This window comes from Bombus bifarius, unplaced genomic scaffold (genome assembly GCF_011952205.1).
Source record: "Bombus bifarius isolate JDL3187 unplaced genomic scaffold, Bbif_JDL3187 scf7180000008239, whole genome shotgun sequence".
Classification (NCBI taxonomy): Eukaryota; Metazoa; Arthropoda; class Insecta; order Hymenoptera; family Apidae; genus Bombus; species Bombus bifarius.
The window spans coordinates 171,345-187,083 of record NW_022884533.1 but is presented as its reverse complement, the minus strand read 5'-3'; the positions used below and the strand labels follow the sequence as shown (position 1 = coordinate 187,083).

The window sequence follows — 15,739 nt, the reverse complement described above, 5'->3', positions numbered from 1 at the left end:
ATTAACCAGGTGAAATTCAAATTTTGTCGTGTTGCGGCCGTTAATAGTGATTTAAAGATGGCATAACCAGAGGGTCGAGAGCCATTGGCTTCGCTTCGTGCTGCTACTCGGCCCTTGCCAAATATTTACGCCGACCCTAACACGCCCGACGTCGTGAACTAATACCTTACCCTGTAATTAGCACACGGCGTGCTTCGGAGACTGATAATTATGCACCAAGGCTGTGCAACGACGTCGTTCCTGTACACCGCCGGAACCCCCGAGTGTGTAACCGCCATTAGCAGTACATCAGAGTCGCTACAATAGCCCCGTTGCTCTGCAGTCCACTCTTTGCTAAAGAAAGAAAACCAAGGAGAGGGAAGAAAAGAGAAAAGAAAAGAAGAGAAAAGAAAACGCATTGCGACGCGCGGTACGCTACTTTTCCACGACGAGAATCTCGTCGACGCGTTCGATTCGATTCTCTCGCGACTAAAAGGATAGAGATACACCCATGCAACGCGTCCCGAGAAAATGAAAAATACGTTTCTCGAAGGAGATACTCGAAGGTGCAATTTCGAACGATAACAAAGCTCCTCTCCGGAACGATCTTTCATGCGACTAACAGTTTTTTTTCTTTTTTTTTTTATTTATATGCACCGTTAAACCTCACTGACGCGATTGCCCGCGTGTGTTCGATGCGAGCGATAAATCTCCTCGAAAATATTGCCGAACGTCAATCTCGCTTGCCAAAACTCGGTCGGAAAATAAAATACAGAAAGACGTGGGAAACGTAGGTAGGTACTAGACGACTAAATCGTCTCTGTTAGGAAAACTGATTTAAAAAAGGAAAGACGAAAACACTAAAAAAAAAAAGAAAAAATATAAAATGAAAAAAAAAAGAACGAAAATCGGAGTAACGGAGTATATTGGAGAAGGATTGTTTTAATTAGGAAACAAAAATCGAACGTACGTACATTTTTCCCTGAAATTTTTCGAAATTACGAACGTGTATGAAACAGATATTTCTTCTGGCAAACAAGAGCACGGAGAAGCTAGTTCGATTTTGATTCAAAAACTCGTGCTCCAGGCTTTTTCCTGGGACAATACGAAGTTCCTTCGATCCGGGAAACACGGGAACGGGAGAAGGAGGAAATTCAGGAACGATTTGGCACCGAGGCTGGCCTGGTTTCGTTCGACTTTCGATTATCCTTGTCGCCGATGGCAAAGCGTATCACGGAAGAAAGACAAAGGGGGTCGAACTTGCACTTTTTTTTTGCCACGTGTCCAAACGGATCACGAACCAATAAGTCAAGCGGACGAACCATAACGGTTTTCAGTTTAGGATGGCTACAAAGTGAAACTTATGTTCCAGCTTTGTCCGAAGATCGAACGACAATTCGAAACGGAGGAAAAAGGGTAACGAGAAAAAACGGTGAATTCTGTCGGCAAAGAAAATAGACGACGCTCGCATCTCGGACGCAATTTCTGAAATTGCCAATAAAACTGACGCTACGTCGACATCGTGCGCGATGTGTGCAGGAACAAACGCGGACTGGCCTGGATGCTCGTAACGACGGATCGTCGATGGAATAACTGATTGGCCCGCGATATCGTACTTCGTCCGAGTGGCGTCGACAGGGCTTGCTCGTTTAACGCCATAGGTGATGAAATACCCTGCGCGTTGCGAAACTTTTCTTCCAATCCCAAGGTATACGAAACCGTATCAATTGAATTTCCAACTAAATTTTCGCCGATGGCTAAATTTGATCGAGTGCTGGTCGAGACGAAAGCTCGGTACACACGTACAAATACGGAGTAGTAGATTCTTTTATCCTAATGAAATTCATAGAAATGGTATCGTACACAGCATTCGAATAGCTCGTTTCAACCACCAGTAATACCGGTTCCTGGTTAACCCAAATACGTTCGCCGTTTGACGAACAATAAACTGGCCGCGTTTATTGTCCAGGGTTTGTGATCAAATTCCGAACAGAGCGCGGTAGCTTGAACGAAAAGCGGCGGCAGATTTGCTGAAAATTATACGCCTGGTGAGGTCGAGAAATTTTTTTTTCCTGCAAATTTTATTACGCCCGAAACGCGGTGTACTTTTTCAAAAAGGAACGATAAATCGGTGTTGGTGCGAAAAATAATTTGAACATTTCAGGCGCACGGGAAAATAGACACCGGCAAATGAAAACTACAAATACAAAATGAAAGTAAAAAAACGTGTACCAAGCGGAAACGCGGCTTTCTTTGAAATGCTTTTACAGGGATGATAATTATGAATTGTATCCGCGCAGCACACCATGCACTGTCAATTTTCTGAACGCATGATACGTAATAAATCAAAACCATACACCATCGGCCAGCCAATAACTTTCGAGTCCTTTGTTCTCGCAAATTAACCCATAAAATTCTGCCGTATTTCCTTCGAATTCGTCGATAATTGTTTGGGCAAAAACGTTCATTGAAGAAGAACTATGCGGAGGCTCGGTGCAGTACTGTATTACATAATTAAATCGTACTTGTGAAGTTTCGTTTCAGGAATTTTTCTCTTTCGCGATCCAAACAAACCCGTTTCCGCGAGCGACAAGGAACAAAACGACGGAATTAATAATCCGACGATAGGGCGTATTAAACCGTCGCGCAAAACGTCATTCTACAAGCTATAAAAAAGACGCGGTATTCGATCAGTCCAAGGTTTTCGATGCTGAATAGCCGAGCACTTCCGGCCGATCGTGAAACTCTCGATGCGTGACGCCGATCATCCAACAGTAATTAAGCGGCTAACGACATTCGTCAAATTCACCTCCTGCTACTTTCCAGCCATCAATTTTTATTAAAGCGACCGTATTTAAAATGCTCTTGCCTTTCCTTCCTATCGGTCGATCGATGAACCCTTTCAACGTCCACTCACCGTGCCCCAAAGGGCAAGCGTAAGGCTGAAGGAAATCGGAGGAAAACGAGTAAAAGAGGCTAGAAGACGGGGAATAAGAAGAAAAAAGCGAACAAGACACGTACGGTCAGCCACGAGGGAAGGAAAAGAAGATAACGAACAAACAAGGAGGAAAATGGCGAATAAGGAGAAGGTCGTAAGAGGCGCACGTGCCCAGACAGCGCAGCGCAGATGCGACGTTCTTAAAGCGTTAAGTACACGCCACTATTTTCCGTGGGATTAAAGTCGGAAACGAAGGAAAGCCGCGGAAGAAAAGAATGGAATTGGCGGAGTAACAGAGAGGCGTGAGAGGAGGGGAGAGAGAGACGGGACCTTGAAAAGAGAGATCGGTAGAATTTTACGGGAACAACGCGTGGCTACGGTACCCCATGTAGTCGGGAATCCCACCGAGAAGCTCTTGTTGCGCGCTATATTTTTATTAACACGTCCAGTACAGACCGAATGGACTTTGCCGCTAGCTCGAGTTGCTAATTTTCCAAATAACTGAGAACATAACTGGAAAGGGTTGGTTCAGAACTCCGGAGCAAATTTTAAATGCGGAGTAGACGGCAAGCGAGAAAATCCTGGTTACCTTTTAACTAGCAGCGCGCATTTCCTTCATAAAAAATACACACACGCTCGCGCATCGCGTTTTGATTTCGCCGGATTAAAATCGCGAACACTGCCCCTTAAATCCCGTGGGGTGATTAACCTTCTCGCAGCGGTTCAAGTATTCGCGGCATGTGAAACAGACCGCGGTGTTCTTTCGGAACGAGACGTCGCATTACATCTTTTTTAGCGTACGCGTCCTTACAACGAATAACGCGAATTCGATAAACACGTTGTCGTGTTAATAAAGGGCCAATAAGTAACGAGCTTTTCTTTGTTTCTTCTTCTTCTTTTTCCATACTCGTTTGAAATTTCCAAAGGAAAACTTGTTCTTCGGGATATCCTAAAGCACGACGACGTTCACAAAGGCGAATATCACCGAGACGAAACGATCGAGAGCACTCGACAAAGGTCCGATCGATGCGCAAACTATTCGAATACGTAACGCGTAGATAGCCCGATGACAATTGGTATGGATGTGCATACCCTTCGAAAACTATGCTCCATTTCCAATTAAGGAGTCATTGTTCCCAACGGAACGTTCGTGGCCGTGATATTACAGTCGGTCGCCGATAGTTGCGTTTGCGGCTGCGTTTCTGAGGAGCAACATGCGTGGAGAACGATAGCAGTTCCTTCGCTTATCCCGCAGTCGTACAATTTGCATGATGAGACGGTAAAGCCGGATTGGGCCGGCTCGCCCTGAGAACGGACCCTTCTCCGCTCCCTTCTCTCCCCTTTCTCATCCTTTCCAACCCCGTCGGTCTAGTTCGCCGTCCGTTTTGTCTCTTTCATACTCTCTTTCGCCGTTTCGGAGCAGCCCTATCTCTCTTCTCTTCGCTCCGTAGCTCGCAGCCGTACATTCGTTATCTCTCTCTCAGCACATAGCTTTTCCATAATCTCTCTCAACTATTCTACCTCGCAGAAGAGATAGAGACAAATATATGTGCTCGCGGTACGACGAGAAAGTCGTAAAAGGGGGGATGGGATGGCGCGGAGCCACGGCAGAACGACAAAATTCTATCGACGCTTGATGCATCGCTGGTACCCATCTACGAGCGCGAGTACCGGCAACTGCTATATTGGAAATCGAGCAAAGGGAAGGTGGATTCGTTGACACGGTTCTAAGTCGACGCGAACGAACTTTATTCCACGATAATTACAGCACCGTCTTAATTATATCGTGCACTTCGATCGAGCGCCTTCTTAAAATCAAAGAACAAAACGCTTCTTAACCCTGGAACTAACACCATGAACAGGTCAATTTCCCGGCTTGTTTAAATATTAAAAATCGAAAAGAGCCGCACAACGGGTAATCTCTCCCTTTTCTTCCTTTTCTCTTTCTGTCCATGCTTTATCCCTTCCAGTAGTCGCTTTTTTCCAATCACGAAATGCCAGACGAACTTTAACCTTCGAAAATGTAGTGGCGGCGGCCGCCGACGAGTCTCGCAAAAATACTAAAAAGGAGAAAAAAAGAGAAAGAAAAAAAGAAGAAAGGAGGGAACAGCGGCGCAGAGAGGGTACAAATGGATCGTTGCTTAACGCGATTTCGCGTGTAAAGGTCAGCCCATGAAAGAGTGGAAAAGAAGGCCGGACGTGAAATAATGCATGGGGCATCGACCATTGCTCAAAGGGAACAAATAACACGCGTGGAATTGCAAAGAATCCAAGTAATCGTCGAATTCGAAAGAAAGTTGGGCCGGTCTAACGACTGGTGCGATGGCACGAGTATCGGCGTGGAGAGAGCTCGCGTGTTGGATTAAATTAAGTGGATTAGTAAAACGGAAAGGGAGGCAGGCGAAAGTACGGGACGACAAATTCTATCGATTCCCCGACGTGCTACCAGCAGATATACATGCTCCATCCAGCATGGGGGAAGATATTGGAAATGGCAATCGAGCATCGTGGGACGAGGTATGAACCGCTACCACCACGCGACCACCTTTGTTCTACCACCGTATTACTCGCTGGTCCTGAGACTTCGAGTCATGCCGGAACAGACGGAGAACGATGACACCTCGAAATGCCACGGTCTGAGCGAGTTTTGTCCCGATCCTGCGTGCTTTCGTGTCTCCTTGGCATGCAGGTAGTCGGTTGACCGTCCCTTAGGGGGAGGGAACAGATGTGCGCCGGTCTGTTTCAATAATGGAAACTATTGGGGTTATTCGCCTCGACCATTTTAGTGTTTGGCACGAGTAACGACGAGGCAGGTGAAACGACAGGCTTGCTTCATATTTCACGGTTATGCCTACCACCGTTGCCCGTGCAAACAACGAGGAACCTTGGAAAATGAAATAGCCGAGTAAAAATGTATCAAGGAGCGGAGCAACGTTGTTTTCGAACAACGTAATTATGAAATATCATCGGATTACTCCTGATCGTTCGATCAAAAGACATTAGCGTCACGAATTTGATTCTCTCGGGTCAGGTTTACCTACTTGTGGTATCTTAGACGTTGAAGTTGTTTTCTCGACGGATCGAGCACGGCTGATAAATTCTCAACAAGACGAAGTCGGACAACAGTCTTAGTCGTGTTATTCTCAACTCCACTTAAGCCAAGATGGTCAAAGATAATCGCGCAACTTTCCTGCTACCAAAGCGCGAGAAAAGTTCAAAATCATACGGAACTTTTTCAACTCGTGAAACGCGTTTTCCGCGTTTAACGAATCGACGACTGGATCGTCCATTTTACAACGTACACGATGTTACGTACGATTTGTGCGTCGAGGTTCGGGCAACGACGATAGGAAAGGGACGATGACCCGCAAAATTTCGGGATCGTCTTGGTCGATGGCATTATCATCGTTGCGCGTGCATAACTTTGTGCTCTCTTGACTGTGCCAGCAGCCGGCGAGGTATTGATCGGCTGAACCCACGAGGACCACATGGCGACTCCAAGTTCGTGCGACTTCGTGCGAAATCGGCACCCCTCGTGCCTAACATGGCGCCCGTAGGCGGTCACGTGGTCGCCACCCCCTCACTACCACGCCACTACCACTAAAACAGCGGGCGCACTCGACCACCACAAGGGATATATGCAGCTACCAATTCGTCTCTCTCGTTTTCTCGCTCTTTCTTTCGCTCTTTTTCTTCCGCACTTGCTGTCTCGCAAACCATGTCCTCTTCAGGGCGACTTAAATATTTGCACGGCCAGGTTCAATTAGATATTACACCGAAAGTTTGACCGCACCGCGATAATGAGAAAGCTGTCCGTCCATTTGTTGCTAGCACCTAGCCGACACTGAGAAACTGATTTTTCCCCGCTTGAAAATTCAACCATTTCTGAACCGCCGAATTTTATCATTTCTCATCCGTATTTCACGACAGCTCCAAGGCAAAAATACCGCTAGTCTTGTCATTCGAGTCACATGGCTCGTTTCTCTTCTGCAAAATGATCCGACAACTAAATAGATCCTCTGCCGACTACGTTTTCGGCTCGTTTTTCCTCGAAACCAGCGTTCGTTTCCTTTTTTCCTATGTATATACACTTCGCCGGCGTCTCTGTACCATTTTGAAGCAACGCGTATAGCGGGTAATACTGGGAGAAAGAAGCGAGTCGACTTTTAGCCACTCCTTCAAAGTTTGGCTTAATTAATGAAACGAAAGGAGCAGTGAATTTTTAACTCGCGCAAGTTAAATCGTAAAACGGTGGAGCGCCGCGTAAGTTTGCCAGCATAAAATAATGTGCTTTTTGGATCGTCCCGCTGTATTCCAGTTGACGGGACAAGCCTGTAAGCGTTACATTAAATTTGTACCTTTGAGCGCGATCTAGTTTTCCTTGAAACGAAACGAGCTAAACTTGATATCTGCGAGGCTTTTGCATCAACATCCGCTTTCGTCTTTTTTCTACGTGCCAGGCTTTCCTAGCAACTGGCATTCTAGCGACTGCTGCAATCCTACAGCGGTGCACACGGCCGGTCGATCGTACGTGTATCGGACATCTTAAGCCACGATATTAGGAGGATGCGGCGATAGAGAAAGAGAGAGCGAGGCGACAGAATCGAGGGAGAAATGCAGACACGAAAGGACGATGGGAGAAGAGGAGGGTGTCGGGGCGTTTCGGAGAGCCAACGATGCCCGACTCCAAGTACCCTCCGGACACCCTCCATTTGTCCCTACTATTCCCACCCTTAGCCTTCCGCTATCTCACGACTGACGCATCGTCCTGCAGAACAGGAGGGAGACGAAGAAAGAGATAGAGAAAGAACGATCGATCTTTCAGGATGCCAGTCGTACCGACGACCGATTGAAAGGTTTCTGATTCCTGACTCGAGGCGAGAAATCCTGACTTGGAAAGAGGCGAACGGTCAACGAGCTACAAAGGTGGATATGAATGGGGCCGATTTTTAAATGCACCGGCTTGCCCCGCTCGTTATCGAATATCCCGTAATTCTCTCTGAAAACGTTCCTCTCTCTCTCTCTCTCTCTCTCTCTCTCTCTCGCTAAATCGCGCTACCCCTCTGTCGTCGTGTTGCCCCCGACCATATAAATTCGCACAACGAATCGCGAAAAACCTATAGTGAAACTGTAGTTTCACGCGTTGTCGAGGTACGTGATACGACGATGGAAGAAACACCGTGTTACCGGAAGCAGCGCAAAAAACACGAGACCGACTTCAGCCACGCGAAACAAGAGTCGAACGTTTCAGAAGTTAATAGATAGAAAGCAAAGTGGATCGGAAAGGACACTGGTTAACAAGAAACCATCGGAGGTACCGTTCGTGATTTCATCAAGCACTTTCGAGATAACGGAGGAGAAAATTAATAACACGAGGAACGTACGTGTATATCGAACTAATGTTTCAACCGACGGATCGTGTACACAGCCGTACGATCAGACAAGATACGCGGCACGGTGACGCATCCTGCGGGATACTCGAGAGACCGATCGATCTCGCTGGACACGAGTCACCGGCTACGGCAATGACCGCTGGCGAAGGCTTGGTAATATTTTCGTACCCTATTAACGAGATAACCCAATATTTTTAAAGCGATATTTGAGAGAAAATCTGCCAAGTTTGTACGGTCGGTGAAACAGTCACGACATAAAATACCAGGATATCGTACTTATCTTTATCGTGTTACAACGATTGCGGTAATTATCGTCGTAAATAACACGGAACGGTATCGTTCTGGAAAGTCTCTTAGATTTACGACAAACAGGGTCGTAATCCAAAAACGATTTTGGATCCTGTCGAAGTTAATTAACCTAATACGCGGTTGCGGTTTCCTATGAAATTTCCATGAAATTGGCCGAGAAAGACTACTACCATGGATCGCGCTCGAGCTTCCCGGGTTAATGGAAGAGTTTCATTAATAGTTGATAGGGAATCGTAATAGAAAAATGATTATCCGATAAATATGGTGAATAGACCAGTAACGTGTCAAGCGCGTGGTCAACGACGAGATCGGACATCGCGATAGGAACTATACCACACGACTCGGAAAAGTTTTCCCCAAAAGCTCGTTGGGGCTTGTAAGTTTGGCTCTCGGTATCTTCCGTAAAAGCGCTTCTGTTCCCTAATTAACGCACGAAAGCACACGTCGAGGGGCAGATCGTCAGAACCAACTTTAAAGTCGTTCTGGGATCTTGTGTAATCTGTGCGAGGGAACATTTCCTCGGTGAAACGACTTTTACGCTTTCCCGTGACTTTGAAGGAAAAAGTCGGAAGAAAATTCGCAAAAATTCGTTGGCGTTTATCGCGTTTCAACGACGCCGATACCGATTAGATTTCGAAAAAATGTATCCCGCTCGGATTCTTCCGACTAAAATATCTTATCGCGCGAACAAAATTTATCAAGAAATTAGAGGCGCTCGGTCGAAACGATAATAATCGTAATTTCGTGTAAACTTTCTCGAGTCGCCGATGAAAAGCTTTTAAAGAACTTAACGATATACTTGCGAAGAAACTAAAAGGGGGCCGTCGACTCAAAAGGAGAAACGGGGAGAGAAGGCGTTGTAGAGTGAGGAGACGGAGGGCTGGAACCGAGTAGACAGAAGCTCCAAGTTTAGAAACGCAATAGAAAGAGAAACGAGGCGGGGGTGGAAGGAGGACGAGAGCCACTCGTATTGATCCAGCAGATACGCTCGATTAAACCGCAAATTGCAACGGATTGGCGTAAGTTACAACGTACTAAGACTACTAATACCGAGTACGGTGCTTTCACGATGTTGCCGGAAGCTGCTGATAGCGACGGCATCTGAAAATCAACTGACGTGTCTGCCTCGTTGCTGCGTATATGCAAGTTCCGTGTGTTCTACGAATACGCGTGTCCGCGGTTCGAACGAAACGGAGACGGGACGTTGACGCCAACTTCCAAACTATCGGATAAACTCGACGCAACCGAGCATCGGTTTACCCGTCACCGTCGTTTCATCGACCGCGATTTAAAGAATCGTATAATCCCGCTGTAAAACCAGCGAGCATCCAACCAAGAATTCAATTCGAAATTCGATTAAGGACGACCCGAACAAACCCGCGAAACTAAAGGAGCGTATCAGCCAGCCTGTATCTGGTGCACCGTGCACGAGCTGCACCGGTATACACGCGGAAAAGAACGGAGACGACCAACGTACGTTCAGCAATTATGTCACGGAAAAATCTCGAGCGAAAATCAACAATGGAGAAAAACCGATGTAATTGAGTTTATGAAACTTGTTCTCCGAACGACGAGATGTCACGTACGTATGTCCTCGCCTCGCCTTTTTTATCTTGGTATCCTATCTGTCTCCTTTCTCCCGCTGTTTAGCGGTTACCTCTCGCTTTAACCTTTCCAGTCTCCATCCCCTCGTTGGTATCGCGGCGTTAATTCGTCGTCGCGCTGAATTAATTACACGCCGTTTTAGATACCGAAGTCTGTCTATTTGGGAAATCGCTATTTACCTTGCCGCGCGCGATTCAAAAGCGAATTCGGCAATTAGTCAGAGGTGTATAACTAAATATTCAAGGAACTGCCGGTGAAATAAATCGGACTAATTCGCGGCATGAACGACCGCCGAGTTAATGCCCCGTAAATTATCCTTCCAACGAGAAGAAATTTATAACGGTCTGTAATATTGAACGCGTCTCGTTCGAATAGCGGAATCCAAGCGGTGTCGATCCAACGTTTTAAAAATCGATTCTTTCTTCGAGATCTCGCATGCTCGCTGCTGTACAACTGGCAAGGATACGCTGCGTCGATGATGCAATTCTCTCCATTGAATTTCTGTACCACGGATATTTTCCGCAGAAACAACTCCCCCCCCCCCTGCAAGAATCAACTTCATAAACAGTCGATAGAGAAGGGTTGTTTACACCGTAAACTACGCCTTTCATGCCAACAGTATTGCGCATAAGAAGGGAATACGTGCTACGTAAAATCCGCGTTTACACCGATATATCGAGTAAAGGGTGAACAATATTTGCGAGCAAGTAGTACATGGGTAGATATACAGCGATGTTAAAAATTCCTTGAAATTCGCGCACATAGACGTAAGTACATCCGGGAAAGTTGTCTCGAATCGACGACGTTCTTTTTATCTCGTGGTATGTCGTTCGATTTATTTGGAACGTGGTTAGGTTTGATTGGCGAGCGTGACACACGTCGGACAATTCGAGTTTCGCATTAAACTAGACTGTACTACTAATGGTCCTTTTCGTTTCACCCTGTTCGAGTAAGCTCCTCCCCTAGACTATGGGTTGCCACGCTGCTTTCGGACCCAAATTGATTGGACTGTGAATCGTCCGGTTTGAATTATTCATACTTTGTCCGCCGATAAACCAATTTCTGTAGCAACCGAATCGAGGAGGAAAAGATCGGCTCGCCACGCGACGCACGAACGACCAACATCGAGGAACAAAGAGCAGAATGGGAAGCCAACGATGGAAGCTCGATCGTCGAATGAAAAGTGGAGAAAGGAAGAAGAGTGCGTCGAAAACCCGAGCAGCAGCGGCAGGTCAGTTAACTTTATCGGAGAGATCATCGGACGACCTACAATGACGTTTAATTTTATCATTCGATCCAACGACACGGAAGGTACCTTCGAGAGGAAAAATACACAACATCGCGTTATTCCGCGGGTTTATCGAGCTTCGATGACTCAAAGCTGCGAAGAAAAAGAAAGGTAACGAAGTCTCGTTGGCCTCTTCCTTCCTCTCTCGTTTTCCAACGCGTCTCGTTATCGACTCTCTCGCCATTCCAGACGCGGTATTTTAATTTGTAGGTTAAGGACACGCGAACAATTAGGCACGAGTCGTCAACTGTGATAATCTAATTTCATCTAATTGATAGTCTCAACGACGCGATAAAGCCAATTCCGTCTGCGATAATAAAATGAAAAAGACACGTTTGAAAGCGTCGAGCAAAGAGAGAGAGAGAGAGAGAGAGAGAGAGAGTAAGAGGGGGATGATAGGATAGAAGAGAAGAACGAAGAGAAGAAGGAAATGATATTAACGCACCGAAGTCCGCGATCGCTTTAAAGCCCGTGGTCGATGGCGAACGTTATGAGAGGAGTCAATACAACGAATTCGAATAACTTTCTCGAGCGGTGTGCACCAGCAGCATCCCGATATTAAAGAATTGGCCAAGTTTCGAGTCGATAATAAAATCGCCAACTAATCGTCTATCCATCGGTGGAAAGGGACGCATTACGCGGCGAATCGTCGCAAACGACGCGAGAGGAACTCCATCCAAGTTTCGCGAAGGCAATCGTATTTACGATGGTTCCTCATCCCCGAGCCAGGTCGAGTCAACACCCGCGATAAGAGGACACTTTTACTTGCACTCCAACGAAGAAACCGCTCCCGGCAGCCGCTGCTTTTGACCTTTTGCTTTCCCGGATCGAGCATGGCAAGGGGGGGATCTTCTCGACAAAAGATTTATGAACCCCTCGGCAATGCCAGTATGCTACTTATTCTATCGTCGAGTACACACTCGACGTTCACAAAAAATGCGGGGGCGGTATGTACACGCGACCGATCCTCAAAGAGAAATCTTAAAAAGGACCGACCCCCGTTTCGTATCGAATCGATCATTTCCAGGCTCGCTAGCTCGTATACCTCGCCAATTGTTTGACATTAATACGCGCTCACCGGATTCGCCTTCATTCGCTCGCGTTAACTCACCTCTGTCTATCTGCACCGAGAATCATCGCTGTATCGCGATCAGACGTCCATCGTGTGTGTGTGTCTCTATCTCTCTCTCTCTCTCTCTCTCTCTCTCTCTCTCTCTCTCTCTCTCTCTCTCACCGACTTTGCGAAATCGAAAGACGAAAGTTCCCTTTCGTTTCTTTGCGCGGCGTGTCGATCACCACCTACCTACTGACATTTCGAACCTGCGGAAGTGGAATTACGTTCGACGGTTCTCGAACGCGTAGCCAATTGACACGATTCCCAGTAATTTTACCCGGTGGTTAGAACCGAGGTCGGGTTATACGTGCCAGGTCGCGAACACGGTATACTGAAACTAATCATAATGTATCCTCATCGGTTGGGGGCAGTGCTATGATTGGTCCGTTGCGGTATTCCTCGCTGCCAGATAAAGTTACCGTAATATGGATTAACTGCCCGGTATAGCTCGTATTCCGATTCGACGCTCGTATTCGCGACTGGGATGCAGTAATGAACTCGTAACCAGCGTTGCTATCAACCGCATCGAGATTCGCGGTGTCTTTTAATAACGTATTCGCGTGGAATAACATATCGCCGCGACGGATTGTTACGCGCCAATACCACACACGGATTTTGACTTTTGCGAGCATCCCTGTTGAAGCGGCTCGCGCCTTCGCCGAACGACAGGCCGATATTTCACGGTCGCGTTATTCTTACCGAAGAGGAACGCGTGCAAGCGTGTACCGGCAGACGTGGCGTCGCGACGCGCGATTCGGATTTTTAAACGTCGTGTCTCCGACGGCGCCGCATGCGTTCCAGTATCCGACACTTGATTTATGACGTTTGTTTTTCAAGCGGGGCGCGGATGATCGTCAACGGCATTCGCGGTACGGACTATTCGCGACGCGATTCGTTCCCTCGCGACCATTGAAATATCGTCGTTTGTCGTCGGGTTTTGCGTTCCGAGGTCAACGATCCGAAAGATACAAGCTCGCGCGCACGCATCGCATTGAAAATGACAAGAGAAATTGGCGTTAGAACCGCGAGCCGAGACAAGCGCCAAAACGGCCAAGGAACTCCAACAACGGCATAAATAGAACGTAGTCGGTAGATAATTGGATAACACGATGTTGCTCCTTATCTTCTGAAAGCCGACCGAGAAAAAATGAGCATTAGCGATCCATGGAAACGCAATAAACAGCCGTGGAAAATGCTGCATCAGCGGAACCGGGTCCCTTCGGATACCCCCATAACGGCAATATGCATTTCCCGGTGATTACAATTTCGGTTCTGCGGCGTGGTTTTCCCTGTTGTAGAATTAGCAGAAATTCTGACTCAGTGAGCAAAACAGTGCTGTTGCCGCAATGCCAGTGGCGTATTAATAACACGTGCTTCGTGTAATTTCAATTCCCGCCGCACGTTTCGTCGCAGTGCGCTTCGATTCTCCCTGCTATTGGAAAATAATACACGAACTAAATTCATAACGGCCTAACGAGCTTGCGTTACGGCCTACCGACGTTGCATCTTCCATCTCGAAAAATACACTTTCATTCAGAAACGAGAGCCATCGATCATCTGCGTCGAAACACGTCGCTAATCGACACGATGCTTCGAAAATTTACTCTGCTAGGCAATCGACAGAGCTACTTTTTCAAAAGTTATTCGCTTCGTCTTTCCACGCCCAACGTTCGTATTATCCGTTTCTTCGACGATCATAGGCCAGTCATTTTTCACCTTTTAACGATACTCGCCCAACGAATGTGCAGAGAATCAAATTCATCCGTTCGATAATGCTCGATAAACGCAATGCCGTGAGGCGCGCGCTACGAGATCAGTCAATGCCAGCAGTTCATCGGTGCAAAATGCAGAGAAGAGGGGAAAAAAGAACGCGTGTAGCGCGTTTGCACGGACGAAAGATCCAAGAGGAAGAAAGAGAGTGCACACAGCGAAATCGCATCTATCGGCCGACTATCTTTGGAGCACCGTGTCGCGAAGATATGCACGTACACGTGCTGCGTGTCAGGAGAATGTGAACCGGCGTGCGTAAAAGCACGCGATGCAACGGTGTGCTCGCTTCGCGACCAATTTATTTCGTTCCTTCTCTCGCCGAAATATCGTCGAAAGAACGATGGATGCTGCATGTCGGTCGCGTACCGCGATTACGAAACACGCGCGGTGTGCCGTTAAGGTCGAGTACCTCGGATGTGGGACGCTCGGTACTCTTTCTTCTCGTTCCTCTAGTCTCGATGTTTCGCCCTTGACAACGAGTTGCTCGCCGTCGACACAGCGAAAATCTTTCCGTCGTTCGTTCCTTCGAATCAAAGATACCGATCGATCGATCACCATCGCACGCTCGTTACACCATCGTTACGACGCTTTAATCCCTCAAACTGTGGCTCGAGTTTTCCTTCTCTCGCTTGGTCGAGCCGTTCGAAGGAAGGCAGACGAACGAATAAAATTAATCGGTTGAACATCACCGCCGTAGATCGTTAACGAACGCGAACGATGCCGATAGCGGTCGCGAATCGTAGTCGTCGTGTTCTTCCAAGAAGCTCGGTTATATCGCGCACTTTAATCATTTAAACGGGACACCGTTGGTCGATACCTTTATATTCTTTCCAAGTATCCACCTAGAGGGTACGGTTATGTCACTGATTAGGGTTTACAGTCACCGGGTTGCACACACAACTCCCCTCGCTACGGGGTGGTACAATACCGAGTGGGGGAAGGTCCATGACCCTGCACCCGGTGCAACTTCCGTTCCGCATCGTTGTTCGGCTACTCGACGCGCACTACCCGAGCAAACGAGAATATAAAATTACCTTCTCGACCGTAAAATAACCAAGAGCAAGCAGCTTCCGCGAGTATTTTAATTCGCGTTCGAGCGCGACCGGACGAATATTGTTTTCGTTAGCCAAGGATATAACTCGGTTCGATCGATAAGACGAGAGTAAAGATTTCTAAATATAGAATCGAACGGTGTACGAGAGGTCTAATTAAACGATTTTCCTCTATGCTTTGAGCGCGCGTTGTCGATGACAGTCGCGTAGCACGCCAGAAAGTAATCTCTATCGATTCGAAAAGAACAATTATTTCGGTGTTTCGCCGTGTCACAACGTGCGTGATCGATA

At 47.1% G+C, this 15,739-nt stretch overlaps 1 protein-coding gene across 2 annotated transcripts in view; it reads right to left on the bottom strand.

Annotated features, from left to right (window-relative positions):
- The window catches only part of LOC117211504 (semaphorin-1A), a 117,890-nt gene that overhangs the window by 101,327 nt on the left and 824 nt on the right, over positions 1-15,739 (bottom strand). The gene's annotated exons all lie outside the window — the stretch shown is intronic.